The 19,295-nt window shown below is 39.8% G+C and overlaps 2 non-coding genes across 2 annotated transcripts; both read right to left on the bottom strand.

Annotated features, from left to right (window-relative positions):
- Positions 1 to 3,519: 3,519 nt before the first annotated feature.
- On the bottom strand, positions 3,520 to 3,623 carry LOC130977364 (small nucleolar RNA R71). The gene has a single exon (XR_009085058.1). It is a non-coding gene; the product is annotated as a small nucleolar RNA R71 (small nucleolar RNA).
- Positions 3,624 to 10,982: 7,359 nt separating this feature from the next.
- On the bottom strand, positions 10,983 to 11,090 carry LOC130977284 (small nucleolar RNA R71). The gene has a single exon (XR_009084984.1). It is a non-coding gene; the product is annotated as a small nucleolar RNA R71 (small nucleolar RNA).
- Positions 11,091 to 19,295: the final 8,205 nt, after the last annotated feature.

Raw genomic sequence — 19,295 nt, 5'->3', positions numbered from 1 at the left:
AGATGCTGTTGGATTCTAACCTCCCTGCACTCGAAGTGGATTTTCTGGAGCTACAGAAGCCCAATTGGCGCGCTCTCAACGGCGTTGGAAAGTAGACATCCTGGGCTTTCCAGCAATATATGATAGTCCATACTTTGCCCAAGATTTGATGGCCCAAACCGGCGTTCAAAGTCACCTCAAGAAATTCCAGCGTTAAACGCCGGAACTGGCACCAAAATGGGAGTTAAACGCCCAAACTGGCATAAAAGCTGGTGTTTAACTCCAAGGAGAGTCTCTACACGAAAATTCTTCATTGCTCAGCCCAAGCACACACCAAGTGGGCCCGGAAGTGGATTTTTATGTCATTTACTCATCTTTGTACACCCTAGGCTACTAGTTTTCTATAAGTAGGACCTTTTACTATTGCATTTTCATCTTGGTTCTTCTGGTTCCCTCTCTGGGGCCGAAACCAATGATCACTCTTGTTCTTATGTATTTTCAACGGTGGAGTTTCTACACACCATAGATTAAGGTGTGGAGCTCTGCTGTACCTCGAGTATTAATGCAATTACTATTGTTCTTCTATTCAATTCCGCTTGTTCTTTGTCCAAGATATCACTTGTTCTTCAACTTGATGAATGTGATGATCTGTGACACTCATCATCATTCTCACTCATGAACAAAGTGACTGACAACCACTCTTGTTCTACAAGCATACGAGGCTTAGTGAATATCTCTTGGATTCCTGATACACGATGCATGGTTGATCGCCTGACAACCGAGTGCTCGCCTGACAAACGAGCCAGCCATTCCGTGAGATCAGAGTCTTCGTGGTATAGGTGAGAACTGATGGCGGCATTCAAGAGAATCCGGAAGGTCTAACCTTGTCTGTGGTATTCTGAGTAGGATTCAATGATTGAATGACTGTGACGTGCTTCAAACTCCTAGCAGGCGGGGCGTTAGTGACAGACGCAAAAGAATCGATAGATTTTATTCCGGCCTGACCGAGAACCGACAGCTGATTACCCATGCTGTGACAGAGCATAGGCAACGTTTTCACTGAGAGGATGGGAGGTAGCCACTGCCAACGGTGAAACCCTACATGAGCTTGCCATGGAAAGGAGTAAGAAGGATTGGATGAAGACAGTAGGAAAGCAGAGAGACGGAAGGGAAAGCATCTTCATTCGCTTATCTGAAGCTCTCACCAATGATATACATAAGTATCTCTATCTTTATCTTTATGTTTTATTCATCATCTATACCCATTTGAGTCTGCCTGACTAAGATTTACAAGGTGACCATAGCTTGCTTCATACCAACAATCTCCGTGGGATCGACCCTTACTCGCGTAAGGTATTACTTGGACGACCCAGTGCACTTGCTGGTTAGTTGTGCAAAGTTGTGTAGTGAATCACAATTTCGCGCACCAAGTTTTTGGCGCCGTTGCCGGGGATTGTTCGAGTATGGACAATTGACGGTTCATCTTGTTGCTTAGATTAGGTATTTTTTTTTTTCAGAGTTCTTAAGAATGAATTCTAGTGTTTCAAGGTGATGTTGTTATCATCACCAAAGCTGATTGATCTTCATCAATTTAGCTCTTGAATGCAATGTCCTGCTGAAGCTTGGCTAGCTCTGTCTAATTCCTTTAGACTAAAGCTTTAGACTAACATTGCATGATTCCTGGAATTCTCATTAAGAATTTTGATATCTTTATTTTCTTTTCTACTTAAATTTTCGAAAAAACCAAAAAAATTACAAAATCATAAAAACCAAAAATATTTCTTGTTTAAGTCTAGTGTCTCATTTTAAGTTTGGTGTCAATTGCATGTTTCTGTTCTTCTTGCATTTTTTGAATTTATGCATGTGTCTTCATTAATCTTCAAGTTGTTCTTGATGATTTTCTTGTTTTGATCTTTGAATTCTATTGACTTGAGTATTTTTGTTGTTTCTCATATGCATTCTCATCTTGTTAGTGTCAGTAGTATACAAACTGCTAAGTTTGGTGTCTTGCATGCATTGTTATTTGATTTTAGTTGCATTTTGATTATTCCTCATTATTAAAAATCCAAAAATATTTTTAATTTGTGTCTTTTCAAGTCAATAATACAGAGAATTGAAGATTCAGAACATACTGCAGAGGAATTATACAGAAAAAGCTGGGCATTCAAAATGCCCAGTGAAGAAGACAGACTGGCGTTTAAATGCCAGCCAGGGTGCCTGACTGGGCGTTTAACGCCCAAAAGGGTAGTAGTTTGGGCGTTAAACGCCAGAATGTGCATCATTCTGGGCGTTTAACGCCAGGATGGCACAAGAGGGAAGATTCTGTTTTCAAATCAATTTTTTTTCAAGTTTTCAAAGTTTTTCAAAATCAAATCTTTTTCAAATCAAATCTTTTCAATCAAATGTTTTCAAAATCAATTTCTTTCCTTTTTCAAAGATACTTACTAACAATTAATGATTTGATTGAACATTTTAAGTATGTTGCCTTTTCTGTTGAGAAAGGTTTAATGTTTGAATCATATCTTTTCTTGTTAGGCAAGTCATTAATTTTTTTAAAATCAAATCTTTTTAAAATTGTTTTCAAATCATATCTTTTCAATCATATCTTTTTTTAAAACCATAACTTTTCAATCATATCTCTTTAATCACATCTTTTTCAAAATAGTTTTCAAATCATATCTTGTTGATTTCTAATTTCAAAAATCTTTTTCAAAAATTACTTGATTTCTTTCTCACTCTTGATTTTCGAAAATTAATTAATTTTTTTTAATGTTTTCAAAATATTTCACTTGAATTTCGAAAATTTCTTCCTCTCTTCTCACATCCTTCTATTTATGAACTAACTCTATTCCTTAATGCAAAATTCGAACTCCATCTTCTTTGATAAGTTCGAATTTTCTACTTCTGTCTTCTACTTTTCTTTTCCTCTGACACCTCAAGGAATCTCTATACTGTGACATAGAGGATTCCATATTTTCTTGTTCTCTTCTCCTTCATATGAGCAGGAATAAAGACAAAGGCATTCTTGTTGAAGCTGACCCTGAACCTGAAAGGACCTTGAAGCGAAAGCTAAGAGAAGCTAAGGCACAACTCTCTGTTGAGGAACTGACCGAATTCTTCAAAGGAGAAGAACCCATGGCAGCCGAAAACAACAACAATGCCAACAATGCAAGGAAGGTGCTGGGTGACTTTACTGCACCTACTCCCGACTTCTATGGGAGAAGCATCTCTGTCCCTGCCATTAGAGCAAACAACTTTGAGCTTAAGCCTCAATTAGTTTCTCTAATGCAACAGAATTGCAAGTTCCATGGACTTCCATTGGAAGATCCTCATCAGTTTTTAGCTGAATTCTTGCAAATCTGTGACACAGTCAAGACTAATGGGGTTGACCCTGAGGTCTACAGACTGATGCTATTCCCTTTTGCTGTAAGAGACAGAGCTAGAATATGGTTGGACTCTCAACCTAAAGAAAGCCTGGACTCTTGGGAAAAGCTAGTCAATGCCTTCTTGGCAAAGTTCTTTCCACCTCAAAAATTGAGTAAGCTTAGAGTGGAAGTCCAAACCTTCAGACAGAAGGATGGAGAATCCCTCTATGAAGCTTGGGAAAGATACAAACAATTAATCAGAAAATGTCCATCTGACATGCTTTCTGAATGGAGCATCATAGGTATTTTCTATGATGGTCTCTCTGAACTATCCAAGATGTCTTTAGATAGCTCTGCTGGAGGATCTCTTCATCTGAAGAAGACGCCTACAGAGGCTCAAGAACTCATTGAAATGGTTGCAAATAACCAATTCATGTACACTTCTGAAAGGAATCCTGTGAACAATGGGACTAATCAGAAGAAAGGAGTTCATGAGATTGACACTCTGAATGCCATTCTGGCTCAGAACAAGATATTGACTCAACAAGTCAAAGTCTGTCTGGAATGCAAAATGCACCAAGTAGTACTAAGGATGCTTCATCTGAAGAAGAAGCTTATGATCCTGAGAACCCTTCAATGGAAGAGGTGAATTACCTAGGAGAACCCTATGGAAACACCTATAATTCTTCATGGAGAAATCACCCAAATTTCTCATGAAAGAATCAAGAGAGACCTCAACAAGGTTTCAACAACAATAATGGTGGAAGAAACAGGTTTAGCAATGGCAAGCCTTTTCCATCATCTTCTCAGCAACAAACAGAGAATTCTAAGCAGAACCCCTCTGACTTAGCAACCATGGTCTCTGATCTAATCAAAACCACTCAAAGTTTCATGACTGAAACAAGGTCCTCCATTAGAAATTTGGAGGCACAAGTGGGACAGCTGAGCAAGAAAGTTACTGAACTCCCTCCAAGTACTCTTCCAAGCAATACAGAAGAAAATCCAAAAGGAGAGTGCAAGGCCATCAACATGGCCGAATTTGGAGAGGAAGGAGAGGAAGTGAACGCCACTGAGGAAGACCTCAATGGGCGTGCACTAGCCTCCAATGAGTTCCCTAATGAGGAACCATGGGAATCTGAGGCTCAAAATGAGACCATAGAGATTCCATTGGACTTACTTCTGCTTTTCATGAGCTCTGATGAGTATTCTTCCTCTGAAGAGGATGAGTATGTCACTGAAGAGCAAGTTGCTAAATACCTTGGAGCAATCATGAGGCTAAATGACAAGTTATTTGGAAATGAGACTTAGGAGGATGAACCCCCTTTGCTCACCAAAGAACTGGATGACTTGTCTAGGCAGAAATTACCTCAAAAGAAACAAGATCCTGGGAAGTTTTCAATACCTTGCACCATAGGCACCATGACCTGCAAGAAGGCTCTGTGTGACTTAGGGTCAAGTGTAAACCTCATGCCTCTCTCTGTAATGGAGAAGCTAGGGATCTTTGAGGTGCAAGCTGCAAGAATCTCATTAGAGATGGCAGACAACTCAAGAAAACAAGCTCATGGACTTGTAGAGAATGTTTTGGTAAAAGTTGAAGACCATTACATCCCTACTGATTTCATAGTCCTAGAGACTGGGAAGTGCATGGATGAATCTATCATCCTTGGCAGACCCTTCCTAGCCACAGCAAAGGCTGTAATTAATGTTGATGGAGGTGAACTTATCATTCAAGTGAATGAAGAATCCTTTGTGTTTAAGGCTCAAGGATATCCCTCTGTCATCATGGAGAAGAAGCATAAAGAGCTTCTCTCAAATCAGAGACAAACAGAGCCCCCACAGTCAAACTCTAAGTTTGGTGTTGGGAGGCCACAACCAAACTCTAAGTTTGGTGTTGAACCCCCACATTCAAACTCTAAGTTTGGTGTTGGGAGGTTCCAACATTGCTCTGAGTATCTGTGAGGCTCCATGAGAGCCCTCTGTCAAGCTACTGACATTAAAGAAGCGCTTGTTGGGAGGCAACCCAATGATTATATTTTGTCTATTTCTCTTTGTCATTTTATGTTTATTGTAGGTTGATGATCATAAGAAGTCACAAAATCAATTGAAAAAGCAAAAAACAGAATGAAAAACAGGAAGAAAAACAGCACACCCTGGAGGAAGAACCCACTGGCGTTTAAACGCCAGTGAGGCTAGCAGTTGGGCGTTTAACGCCCAGTCTGGCACCATTCTGGGCGTTTAACGCCAGAAAGGGGCACCAGACTGGCGTTAAACGCCAGAAAAGGGCAAGAACCTGGCGTTAAACGCCAGGAATGGGCACCAGCCCGGCGTTTAACGCCAGAATTGGCTCAAAACGTGTTTTTGAATGCCATTTGGTGCAGGGATGACTTTTCCTTGACACCTAAGGATCTGTGGACCCCACAGGATCCCCACCTACCCCACCACCCTCTCTCTTCTTCGCCCATTCACCAATCACTTCAAACCACTTTACCTCCCAAACCCACCCTTTTGGCCGAACCATAAGCCACCTCCATCTCCTCCATTTCTTCTTCTTCTACTCTCTTCTTTCTTCTTTTGCTCGAGGACGAGCAAACCTTTTAAGTTTGGTGTGGTAAAAGCATTGCTTTTTGTTTTTCCATAACCATTTATGGCATCCAAGGCCGGAGAAACCTCTAGAAAGAGGAAAGGGAAGGCAAAAGCTTTCACCTCCGAGTCATGAGAGATGGAGAGATTCATCTCAAGGGTGCATCAAGACCACTTCTATGAAGTTGTGGCCATGAAGAAGGGTCAACTTTTGATCAAAAGGTTGGACCAAGTCCTCATAGATATCTGTGAAGAGGACGCCCAATGGAAGAGAAATTCAAGAGGGAAGCCAGATCAACTGAGAAGGCATGACCTCAAGCCCATCACTAAGAAAAGGATGGAGCAAACAAGAGATCCTCCTCCTCATGAAGTCCCTAAGATGCCTCAAGGGATGCACTTTCCTCCACAAAACTATTGGGAGCAAATCAACACCTCCCTAGGAGAATTGAGTTCCAACATGGGACAACTAAGAGAGGAGCAACAAAGACAAGGAAGAGACATTGAGGAGCTCAAGCACTCCATAAGACCTTCAAAAGGGAAGAACAAGCCGCCATCACTCAGGTGGACCCGTTCTTTAATCTCCTTGTTCTTTATTTTTCAGTTTTTCGAAAATTGTGCTTATTGTTTGTCCATGTTTGTGTCTTATGATCATTAGTATCTTAGTGTCTATGCCTTAAAGTTATGAATGTCCTATGAATCCATCACCTTTCTTAAAAGAAAACTGTTTTTATTACAAAAGAACAAGAAGTACAGGATTTCAAATTCATCTTTAAAACTAGCTTAATTAGTTTGATGTGGTGACAATACTTTTTGTTTTCTGAATGTATGCTTGAACAGTGCATATGTCTTTTGAATTTGTTGTTCATGAATGTTAAAATTGTTGGCTCTTGAAAGAATGATGAAAAAGGAGACATGTTACTGAGGATCTGAAAAATCATAAAAATGATTCTTGAAGCAAGAAAAAGCAGTGAATACAAAAAAAAAAAAGAAGAGAAAGAGAAAAACGAAAAAGAAAAAAAAAAGGGGAGAAAGAAAAAGAAAAGAAAAAGAAAGAAATAAAGTTGTGATCCAAGGCAAAAAGAGTGTGCTTAAGAACCCTGGACACCTCTAATTGGGGACTCTAGCAAAGCTGAGTCACAATCTGAAAAGGTTCACCCAATTATGTGTCTGTGGCATGTATGTATCCGGTGGTAATACTGGATGACAGAGTGCTTTGGGCCACGGCCAAGACTCAATAAGTAGCTGTGTTCAAGAATCATCATACTTAACTAGGAGAATCAATAACACTATCTGGATTCTGAGTTCCTAAAGAAGCCAATCATTCTGAATTTCAAAGGATAGAGTGAGATGCCAAAACTGTTCGGAGGCAAAAAGCTACTAGTCCCGCTCATCTAATTTGGAGCTAAGTTTCATTGATAATTTGGAGTCTATAGTATATTCTCTTCTTTTTATCTTATTTGATTTTCAGTTGCTTGGGGACAAGCAACAATTTAAGTTTGGTGTTGTGATGAGCGGATAATTTGTACCCTTTTTGGCATTGTTTTTAGTATGTTTTTGGTAGTTTTAGTTGAGTTCTTAGTATATTTTTATTAGTTTTTAGTTAAAATTCACTTTTCTGGACTTTACTATGAGTTTGTGTGTTTTTCTGTGATTTCAGGTATTTTCTGGCTGAAATTGAGGGATCTGAGCAAAAATCTGATTCAGAGACTGAAAAGGACTGCAGATGCTGTTGGATTCTAACCTCCCTGCACTCGAAGTGGATTTTCTGGAGCTACAGAAGCCCAATTGGCGCGCTCTCAACGGCGTTGGAAAGTAGACATCCTGGGCTTTCCAGCAATATATGATAGTCCATACTTTGCCCAAGATTTGATGGCCCAAACCGGCGTTCAAAGTCACCTCAAGAAATTCCAGCGTTAAACGCCGGAACTGGCACCAAAATGGGAGTTAAACGCCCAAACTGGCATAAAAGCTGGTGTTTAACTCCAAGGAGAGTCTCTACACGAAAATTCTTCATTGCTCAGCCCAAGCACACACCAAGTGGGCCCGGAAGTGGATTTTTATGTCATTTACTCATCTTTGTACACCCTAGGCTACTAGTTTTCTATAAGTAGGACCTTTTACTATGCATTTTCATCTTGGTTCTTCTGGTTCCCTCTCTGGGGCCGAAACCAATGATCACTCTTGTTCTTATGTATTTTCAACGGTGGAGTTTCTACACACCATAGATTAAGGTGTGGAGCTCTGCTGTACCTCGAGTATTAATGCAATTACTATTGTTCTTCTATTCAATTCCGCTTGTTCTTTGTCCAAGATATCACTTGTTCTTCAACTTGATGAATGTGATGATCCGTGACACATCATCATTCTCACTCATGAACAAAGTGACTGACAACCACTCTTGTTCTACAAGCATACGAGGCTTAGTGAATATCTCTTGGATTCCTGATACACGATGCATGGTTGATCGCCTGACAACCGAGTGCTCGCCTGACAAACGAGCCAGCCATTCCGTGAGATCAGAGTCTTCGTGGTATAGGCGAGAACTGATGGCGGCATTCAAGAGAATCCGGAAGGTCTAACCTTGTCTGTGGTATTCTGAGTAGGATTCAATGATTGAATGACTGTGACGTGCTTCAAACTCCTAGCAGGCGGGGCGTTAGTGACAGACGCAAAAGAATCGATGGATTTTATTCCGGCCTGACCGAGAACCGACAGCTGATTACCCATGCTGTGACAGAGCATAGGCAACGTTTTCACTGAGAGGATGGGAGGTAGCCACTGCCAACGGTGAAACCCTACATGAGCTTGCCATGGAAAGGAGTAAGAAGGATTGGATGAAGACAGTAGGAAAGCAGAGAGACGGAAGGGAAAGCATCTTCATTCGCTTATCTAAAGCTCTCACCAATGATATACATAAGTATCTCTATCTTTATCTTTATGTTTTATTCATCATCTATACCCATTTGAGTCTGCCTGACTAAGATTTACAAGGTGACCATAGCTTGCTTCATACCAACAATCTCCGTGGGATCGACCCTTACTCGCGTAAGGTATTACTTGGACGACCCAGTGCACTTGCTGGTTAGTTGTGCAAAGTTGTGTAGTGAATCACAATTTCGCGCACCAGCTAACCATGTCTAATTTCTTTAGACTGAAGCTTTAGACTAACATTGCATGATTCCTGGAATTCTCATTAAGAATTTTGATATCCTTATTTTCTTTTTCACTCAATTTTCAAAAAAAATCCAAAAAAATTATAAAATCATAAAAAACCAAAAATATTTTTTGTTTCTTGTTGAGTCTAGTGTCTCATTTTAAGTTTGGTGTCAATTGCATGTTTCTATTCTTCTTGCATTTTTTTTCGAATTCAATCATGTGTCTTCATTGATCTTCAAGTTGTTCTTGATGATTTCCTTGCTCTGATCTTTAAATTCTCTTGTCTTGAGTGTTTTGTTGTTTCTCATATGCATTCTCAATTTGTTAGTGTCAGTAGTATACAAACTTCTAATTTTGGTGTCTTGCATGCATTGTTTGTTTGATTTTAGTTGCATTTTGATTATTCCTCATCATTAAAAATTCGAAACATTTTTTAATTTGTGTCTTTTCAAGTCAATAATATAGAGAATTGAAGATTCAGAACATACAGCAGAGAAATTACACAGAAAAAGTTGGGCGTTCAAAACGCCCAGTGAGGAAGGAAAACTGGCGTTTAAACGCCAGCCAGGGTACATGTGTTTAACGCCCAAAAGGGTAGCATTTTGGGTGTTAAACGCCAGAATGTATACCATTCTGGGCATTTAACGCCAGGATGGCACAAGAGGGAAGATTTTGTTTTTAATTCAAATTTTTTTTCAAGTTTTCATAATTTTTCAAAATCAAATCTTTTTCAAATCATATCTTTTCAATCATATATTTTCAAAAATCAATTTCTTTCCATTTTCAAAAATACTTGCTAACAATTAATGATTTGATTCAACATTTCAATTATATTGCCTTTTCTGATGAGAAAGGTTTAATGTCTGAATCATATCTTTTAAATTTCTTGTTAGCCAAGTCATTAATTTTCAAAATCAAATCTTTTTAAATTGTTTTTCAATCATATCTTTTCAATCATATCTTTTTAAAACCATAACTTTTCAATCATATCTTATTAATCACATCTTTTTCAAAAATTAATTTTCAATCATATCTTTTTTATTTTTACTTTCAAAAATCTTTTTCAAAAATCACTTTATTTTTTTCCCAACTTTAATTTTCGAAAATCATTCTTCAATTTTTCAAAATTTCTTTTAATTATTTTAAAATCTTTTACTTTATTTTCGAAAATTCTTCCCCTCTTCTCACATCCTTCTACTTATGGACTAACACTCCTCCTCAATGCACAATTTGAACTCTATCCCTCTAGATAAGTTCGAATTCTTCTTCTACCCTCTCCTTCTTCTTTTCCTCTGACACCTCAAGGAATCTCTATACTGTGACATAGAGGATTCCTTACTTTCTTGTTCTCTTCTCTTTCATATGAGCAGGAGCAAAGACAAAAGCATTCTTGTTGAGGCTGACCCTGAACCTGAAAGGACCTTGAAGCGAAAGCTAAGAGAAGCTAAAGCACAACTCTCTGTAGAGGACCTAACAGAAATCTTCAAAGAAGAAGACATGGCAGCCAAAAACAATAATAATGCCAACAATGCAAGGAAGGTGCTGGGTGACTTTACTGCACCTACTCCCGACTTCTGTGGGAGAAGCATCTCTATCCCTGCCATTGGAGCAAACAACTTTGAGCTTAAGCCTCAATTAGTTTCTCTAATGCAACAGAATTGCAAGTTCCATGTTCTTCCATTGGAAGATCCTCATCAGTTTTTAGCTGAGTTCTTGCAAATCCGTGACACTGTCAAGACTAATGGGGTTGACCCTGAGGTCTACAGACTTATGCTATTCCCTTTTGCTGTAAGAGACAGAGCTAGGATATGGTTGGGCTCACAACCTAAAGAAAGCCTGAACTCTTGGGAAAAGCTAGTCAATGCCTTCTTGGCAAAGTTCTTTCCACCTCAAAAATTGAGTAAGCTTAGAGTGGAAGTCCAAATCTTCTAACAGAAGGAAGGTGAATCCCTCTATGAAGCTTGGGAAAGATACAAACAATTGATCAGAAAGTGTCCCTCTGACATGCTTTCTGAATGGAGCATCATAGGTATCTTCTATGATGGTCTGTCTGAACTATCCAAGATGTCATTGGACAGCTCTGCTGGAGGATCTCTTCATCTAAAGAAGACACCTGCAGAAGCTCAAGAACTCATTGAAATGGTTGCAAATAACCAATTCATGTACACTTCTGAAAGGAATCTTGTGAACAATGGGACGAATTAGAAGAAAGGAGTTCTTGAGATTGATACTCTAAATGCCATACTGGCTCAGAATAAAATATTGACTCAGCAAGTCAATATGATTTCTCAAAGTCTGTCTGGAATGCAAGCTGCACCAGGCAGTACTAAGGATGCTTCATTTGAAGAAGAAGCTTATGATCCTGAGAACCCTTCAATGGAAGAGGTGAATTACATGGGAGAACCCTATGGAAACACCTATAATCCTTTATGGAGAAATCATCCAAATCTATCATGGAAGGATCAACAGAGACCTCAACAAGATTTCAACAACAATAATGGTGGAAGAAACAGGTTTGGCAATGGCAAGCCTTTTCCATCATCTTCTCAGCAACAGACAGAAAATTCTAAGCAGAGCCACTCTGACTTAGCAACCATGGTCTCTGATCTAATCAAAACCACTCAAAGTTTCATGACTGAAACAAGGTCCTCCATTAGAAACTTGGAGGCACAAGTGGGTCTGCTGAGTAAGAAAGTTACTGAACTCCCTCCTAGTACTCTTCCAAGCAATACAGAAGAAAATCCAAAAGGAGAATGTAAGGCCATCAACATGGCCGAATTTGGAGAGGAGGAAGAGGCAGTGATCGCCACTGAGGAAGACCTCAATGGACGTCCACTAGCCTCCAATGAGTTCCCTAATGAGGAACCGTGGGAATCTGAGGCTCACACTGAGACCATATAGATTCCATTGGATTTACTTCTGCCATTCATGAGCTCTGATGAGTATTCTTCCTCAGAAGAGGACGAAGATGTCGCAGAAGAGCAAATTGCTAAATACCTTGGAGCAATCATGAAGCTAAATGACAAGTTATTTGGTAATGAGACTTGGAAGGATGAACCCCCTATGCTCACCAAAGAACTGGATGACTTGACTAGGCAGAGATTACCTCAAAAGAGACAGGACCCTGGGAAGTTCTCAATACCTTGTACCATTGGCACCATGACCTTTGAGAAGGCTCTGTGTGACCTAGGGTCAAGCATAAACCTCATGCCTCTCTCTGTAATGGAAAAGCTAGGGATCTTTGAGGTGCAAGCTGAAAGAATCTCACTAGAGATGGCAGACAATTCAAGAAAACAAGCTTATGGACTTGTAGAGGATGTTCTGGTAAAGGTTGAAGACCATTACATCCCTGCTGATTTCATAGTCCTAGAGACTAGGAAGTGCATGGATGAATCCATCATCCTTGGCAGACCCTTCCTAGCCACAGCAAAGGCTGTGATTGATGTTGACAGAGGAGAATTGATCATTCAAGTGAATGAAGAATCCTTTGTGTTTAAGGCTCAAGGATATCCGTTTGTTACCATGGAGAAGAAGCATGAAGAGCTTCTCTCAAAACAGAGTAAAATAGAGCCCCCATAGTCAAACTCTAAGTTTGGTGTTGGGAGGCCACAACCAAATTCTAAGTTTGGTGTTGAACCCCCACATTCAAACTCTAAGTTTGGTGTTGGGAGGTTCCAACATTGCTCTGAGTATCTGTGAGGCTCCATGCCACTGTCAAGCTACTGACATTAAAGAAGTGCTTGTTGGGAGGCAACCCAGTGTTATATTTATCTATTTTCCATTGTTATTTTATGTTTTCTATAGGTTGATGATCATGTGAAGTCACAAAATCAATTGAAAAAGCAAAAACAGAATAAAAAATAGAAAGAAAAACAGCACACCCTAGAGGAAAACTTGCTGGCGTTTAAACGCCAGTGAAGACAGCAAAATGGGCGTTTAACGCCCAGTCTGGCACCATTCTGGGCGTTTAACGCCAGAAAGGGGCACCAGACTGGCGTTTAACGCCAGGAATTGGCAAGAAGCTGGCGTTAAACACCAGAAATGGGCACCACCCCGGCGTTTAACGCCAGGATTGGCAGAAGGAGCATTTTTGCTCGCCACTTGGTGCAGGGATGAATTATCCTTGACACCTCAGGATCTGTGGACCCCACAGGATCCCCACCTACCCCACTACTCTCTCTCTTCTTCACCCATTCACCAATCACCTCAACACCTCTTCCCCAAAAACCCCTCACCTATCAAATCCTACCATTCTCTTCACCACTCACATCAATCCTTCATAAAACCCCACCTACCTCACCATTCAAATTCAAACCACTTTCCCTCCCAAACCCACCCATAATGGCCGAACCATACCCCTCTCTCCACCCCTATATAAACCCATCTTCACCCCCTCATTTTCACACAACCTAAACACTACTTCTCCCCTTGGCTGAACCACAAAGCCCCCTCCATCTCCTCTATTTCTTCTTCTTCTAGTCTCTTCTTTCTTCTTTTGCTCGAGGACGAGCAAACCTTCTAAGTTTGGTGTGGTAAAAGCATTGCTTTTTGTTTTTCTATAACCATTTATGGCATCTAAGGCCGGAGAAACCTCTAGAAAGAGAAAAGGGAAGGAAAAAGCTTCCACCTCCGAGTCATGGGAGATGGAGAGATTCATCTCAAGGGTGCATCAAGACCACTTCTATGAAGTTGTGGCCATGAAGAAGGTGTTCCCCGAGGTCCCTTTCAAACTCAAAAAGAGTGAATATCCGGAGATCCGACATGAGATCCAAAGAAGAGGTTGGGAAGTTCTTACCAACCCCATTCAACAAGTCAGAATCTTAATGGTTCAAAAGTTCTATGCCAATGCATGGATCACCAAGAACCATGATCAAAGTGTGAACCCGGATCCAAAGAATTGGCTTACAATGGTTCGGGGGAAATACTTAGATTTTAGTCCGGAAAATGTAAGGTTGGCATTCAACTTGCCCATGATGCAAGGAGATGAACACCCTTACACTAGAAGGGTCAACTTTGATCAAAGGTTGGACCAAGTCCTCATAGACATTTGTGAAGAGGGCGCTCAATGGAAGAGAGATTCAAGAGGGAAGCCGGTTCAACTGAGAAGGCATGACCTCAAGCCCGTGGCTAGGGGATGGTTGAAGTTTATCCAACGCTCAATCATTCCAACTAGCAACCGGTCCGAAGTTACTATAGACCGGGCTATCATTATTCATAGCATCATGATTGGAGAGGAAGTAGAAGTTCATGAGGTTATAGCCCAAGAACTTTATAAGGTGGCGTACAAGTCCTCTACCTTGGCAAGGTTAGCCTTTCCTCATCTCATTTGTCACCTCTGTTATTCAGTTGGAATTAACATATAGGGAGACATCCTCATTGATGAGGACAAGCCCATCACTAAGAAGAGGATGGAGCAAACAAGAGATCCCACTCATCATGAAATCCCTGAGATGCCTCAAGGGATGCACTTTCCTCCACAAAACTACTGGGATCAAATCAACACCTCCCTAGGAGAATTGAGTTCCAACATGGGACAGCTAAGGGTGGAGCACCAAGAACATTCTATTCTCCTCCATGAAATTAGAGAAGATTAAAGAATCATGAGAGAGGAGCAACAAAGGCAAGGAAGAGACATTGAGGAGCTCAAGCACTCCATAAGATCTTCAAGAGGAAGAACAAGCCGCCATCACTAAGGTGGACCAGTTCTTTAATCTCCTTGTTCTTTATTTTTCTGTTTTTCGAAAAATCATGCTTATGTTTATCTATGTTTGTGTCTTATGATCATTAGTGTCTTAGTGTCTATGCCTTAAAGTTATGAATTTCCTATGAATCCATAACCTTTCTTAAATGAAAAATGTTCTTAATTGAAAAAGAGAAGAATTGCATGAATTTTGAATTTTATAACAGATTAATTTTTTTGATGTGGTGGCAATACTTTGACTTCTGAATGTATGCTTGAACAGTGCATATGTCTTTTGAATTTGTTGTTCATGAATGTTGGCTCTTGAAAGAATGATGAAAAAGGAGACATGTTACAGAGGATCTGAAAAAATCATAAAAATGATTATTGATGCAAGAAAAAGCAGTGAATACAAAAAAAGAGAGAGAGAGATTATGTGCGAAAAAAAGAGAGAAAAGAGAGAAAGCAAGCAAAAAAAGCCAATAGCCCTTTAAACCAAAAGGCAAGGGTAAAAATAAAGTCGTAATCCAAGGCAAAAAGAGTGTGCTTAAGAACCCTAGACACCTCTAATTGGGGACTCTAGCAAAGCTGAGTAACAATCTGAAAAGGTTCACCCAGTTATGTGTCTGTGGCATGTATGTATCCGGTGGTAATACTGGAAGACAGAGTGCTTTGGGCCACGGCCAAGACTCATAAAGTAGCTGTGTTCAAGAATCATCATACTTAACTAGGAGAATCAATAACACTATCTGGATTCTGGGTTCCTATAGAAGCCAATCATTCTGAATTTCAAAGGATAGAGTGAGATACCAAAACTGTTCAGAGGTAAAAAGCTAAAAGCCCCGCTCATATAATTAATACTGATCTTCATAGATGTTTTTGGAATTTATTGCATATTTTCTTCTTTTTATCCTATTTGATTTTCAGTTGCCAGGGACATGCAACAATTTAAGTTTGGTGTTGTGATGAGCGGATAATTTATACGCTTTTTGGCATTGTTTTTAGTATGTTTTTAGTATATTTTAGTTAGTTTTTATTATATTTTTATTAGTTTTTAGTTAAAATTTACTTTTCTGGACTTTACTATGAGTTTGTGTGTTTTTCTTTGATTTCAGGTATTTTCTGGCTGAAATTGAGGGACCTGAGCAAAAATCTGATTCAGAGGCTAAAAAGGACTGCAGATGCTGTTGGATTCAGACCTCCCTGCACTCGAAGTCGATTTTCTGGAGCTACAGAAGCCCAATTGGCACGCTCTCAATTGCGTTGGAAAGTAGACATCCTGGGCTTTCCAGCAATGTATAATAGTCCATACTTTGCCCGAGATTTGATGGCCCAAACAGACGTTCCAAATCAGCTCAAGAATTCTGGCGTTAAACGCCGGAACTGACACAAGAATGGGAGTTAAACTCCCAAACAGGCACAAAAGTTGGCGTTTAACTCCAAGAAAAGTCTCTACACATGAAAGCTTCATTGCTCAGCCCAAGCACACACCAAGTGGGCCCGGAAGTGGATTTTTATGTCATTTACTCATCTTTGTAAACCCTAAGCTACTAGTTATCTACAAATAGGACCTTTCACTATTGTATTTTCATCTTTAGATCACTTTAGATCTTTTGATCATTTTTGGACGTCTAGTTCTTAGATCATTGGGGGGGCTGGCCACTCGGCCAAGCCTGAACCTTGTTCTTATGTATTTTCAACAGTGGAGTTTCTACACACCATAGATTAAGGTGTGGAGCTCTGCTGTACCTCGAGTATTAATGTAATTACTATTGTTCTTCTATTCAATTCAGCTTATTCTTGTTCTAAGATATCACTTGTTCCTCAACTTGATGAATGTGATGATCCGTGACACTCATCATCATTCTCACCTATGAACGTGTGCCTGACAACCACCTCCGTTCTACCTTAGATTGAGTGGATATCTCTTGGATCCCTTAATCGGAATCTTCGTGGTATAAGCTAGAATTGATGGCGGCATTCAAGAGAATCTGGAAGGTCTAAACCTTGTCTGTGATATTCTGAGTAGGATTCAAGGATTGAGTGACTGTGACGAGCTTCAAACTCCTGAAGGCTGGGCGTTAGTGACAGACGCAAAAGAATCACTGGATTCTATTCCAACCTGATTGAGAACCAACAGATGATTAGCCGTGCTGTGACAGAGCGCGTTGAACATTTTCACTAAGAGGACGGGATTGTAGCCACTGACAATGGTAATGCCCAACATACATCTTGCCATGGAAAGGAGTAAGAAGGATTGGATGAAGACAGTAGGAAAGCAGAGAGACAGAAGGGACAAAGCATCTCCGTACGCTTATCTGAAATTCTCACCAATGAATTACATAAGTATCTCTATCTTTATTTTATGCTTTATTCATAAATCATCCATAACCATTTGAATCTGCCTGACTGAGATTTACAAGATGACCATAGCTTGCTTCATACCAACAATCTCCGTGGGATCGACCCTTACTCGCGTAAGGTTTATTACTTGGACGACCCAGTGCACTTGCTGGTTAGTTGTGCGAAGTTGTGATAAAGAGTTGAGATTGCAATTGAGCGTACCATGTTGATGGCGCCATTGATGATCACAATTTCGTGCACCATTGGGCCAAAGGCCAGTGGGCTTATCCTTCCTTCCATTGTAGACGTCACACTTGGGGAGCTCACATCGCACGTCCCTCTTCACCAAGCTTCCCACATCGCACGTTAAGTCACACCAACTTCTTAACCTTGGAGATGTTGGACGTAGAGGAGCCAACATCCCATGTTGGGCCAAGAGGCAGCAGCCCCCAAGCCTTCAAAGATCGAAGATGTCGCATCCTGAAAGTCCACGTCCTATATTGGTTCCTTGCATGCATGGAGGTCCCATGTTGAGGTCCTCATGTCGCACGTCTAGCTCCCTCCATTCACAAGCACGTCGCACGCCACCATGTCCGCGTCCCTCATTGTGCTTGTGCCCAGTAGGTCCCCTTCCAGGACACACAAAGACGTTCCACAAGAAGCCTCCAACATCCCATGTTGGGCCTCCTTGCTTCATGAAAGACGTCCCATGTGGAAGGAGATCCAGCCACGCAAAGTCTCAACCTCCATCCATGTCCCACGTGCCTCACTTGGCTCACACGTCAAGGCCCTTAGGAGGTGTACCTAAGGCTCAAGAATGTTAATGAATGAAGTTACTAAAGCCATATCTTTAATCACAGGGAGAATGATTGTTTGATTAATAGTTAATTAGGAAAAGATATTATTTGATTCTATTTTAATTAAGTTTGATTATTAGGTTTTAATTTGTTTTAATTTAGATGTATTTAAGGGTTCAAAAAGCCCTGAATTGAGGACCTAGTTACTCCCGTACACTTTTGAAGCCTGAATGTGTACTTTGCATCATAAGCAACTAATCTCCTTTATTAAGGTTACGAGCTCTGCTAATTCTTATGGATTAATGTTATTACTTTTCTATTCTTGATTTATGCTTTGATATTTTCTTAAGAAAAAAGTTTCCATTCTTTATCACAAGGATTTAAATATATTGGAAAATAGTTTGAATCTGAATTGAATTCTATATTCATCTTGAAAAATATGTTTTTAGAATTAAGCTTAAAAACTTCTTCTCATAATCCTCTGGGTTTTGAAACTAGCTTAATAAGTGACATCAAATCAACTAAAGTTGAAGCTTAAGAATTGTGTGATTTTTGCATCAGTGAACGTGCTTAATCATTTTTCTTAAATAATTGACAAAAGAATTAGTAATTAATTAGGTTAAATAGAAATTGAATCACCAAAGAATTGGCATTTGGTTAATTGAGGTTCACCGTGAGATACATCTTTGCATAATTAAGATATAAAGTGAAAAGCATTTATCTTGAAAGTCTTAGCATCTCTGAAACCTAAACATTTTACTTATATCACTTTTTCTACTTATGTACTACAACCTTTATTTCTGTTTCTGTTTTAGTATTTAATTCATCACAATTCAAGTTTTGATTTCTGACTAGATAATCAATTAACCATTGCTTGCTCAGTCCGTTAATCCTCATGGGAACCATAACCCACTCACTGTGGTATTACTTGATACGATTCGTTGCACTTGCCGAGTTGTGGCTTTGTAATGTGCCAACTATCATTCAGGCAGTTGATGTCAGGATCCTGTGCGACAACGCACACCATAACGTTCGAGAAAAGGGAGAAATAAAGGTTAATGGGGATGTGGGCCAGGTGGCGCTATGAGCAAGTTATTCTTATAGGCGCGCCCCAGCCTTATCTCATTTACAGTATAAACGAGATAAGTATAGCTGTATCTCATTTACTAAGGTTTGTGTCATAACATGTGTGCACACATGATACGTGTGCCTGAGTTTGTGCCTTATGTCGTTTGCAGTGTATATGAGATACGGCTATACTTATGTTCTTTACACTGTAAATGAGATAAATCATGTTACAGAAATCGATAAAACCTATCGAAATTACCTATTACAACAATTAAAATATTTATTTTATTTATTTAAAAAATCCCAAAAACAAAAATATTAAGATAA

The sequence above is a fragment of the Arachis stenosperma genome, chromosome 4 (genome assembly GCF_014773155.1).
Source record: "Arachis stenosperma cultivar V10309 chromosome 4, arast.V10309.gnm1.PFL2, whole genome shotgun sequence".
Classification (NCBI taxonomy): Eukaryota; Viridiplantae; Streptophyta; class Magnoliopsida; order Fabales; family Fabaceae; genus Arachis; species Arachis stenosperma.
The sequence above is the reverse complement of the archived record's forward strand: the minus strand, read 5'-3'. Positions and strand labels throughout refer to the sequence as shown.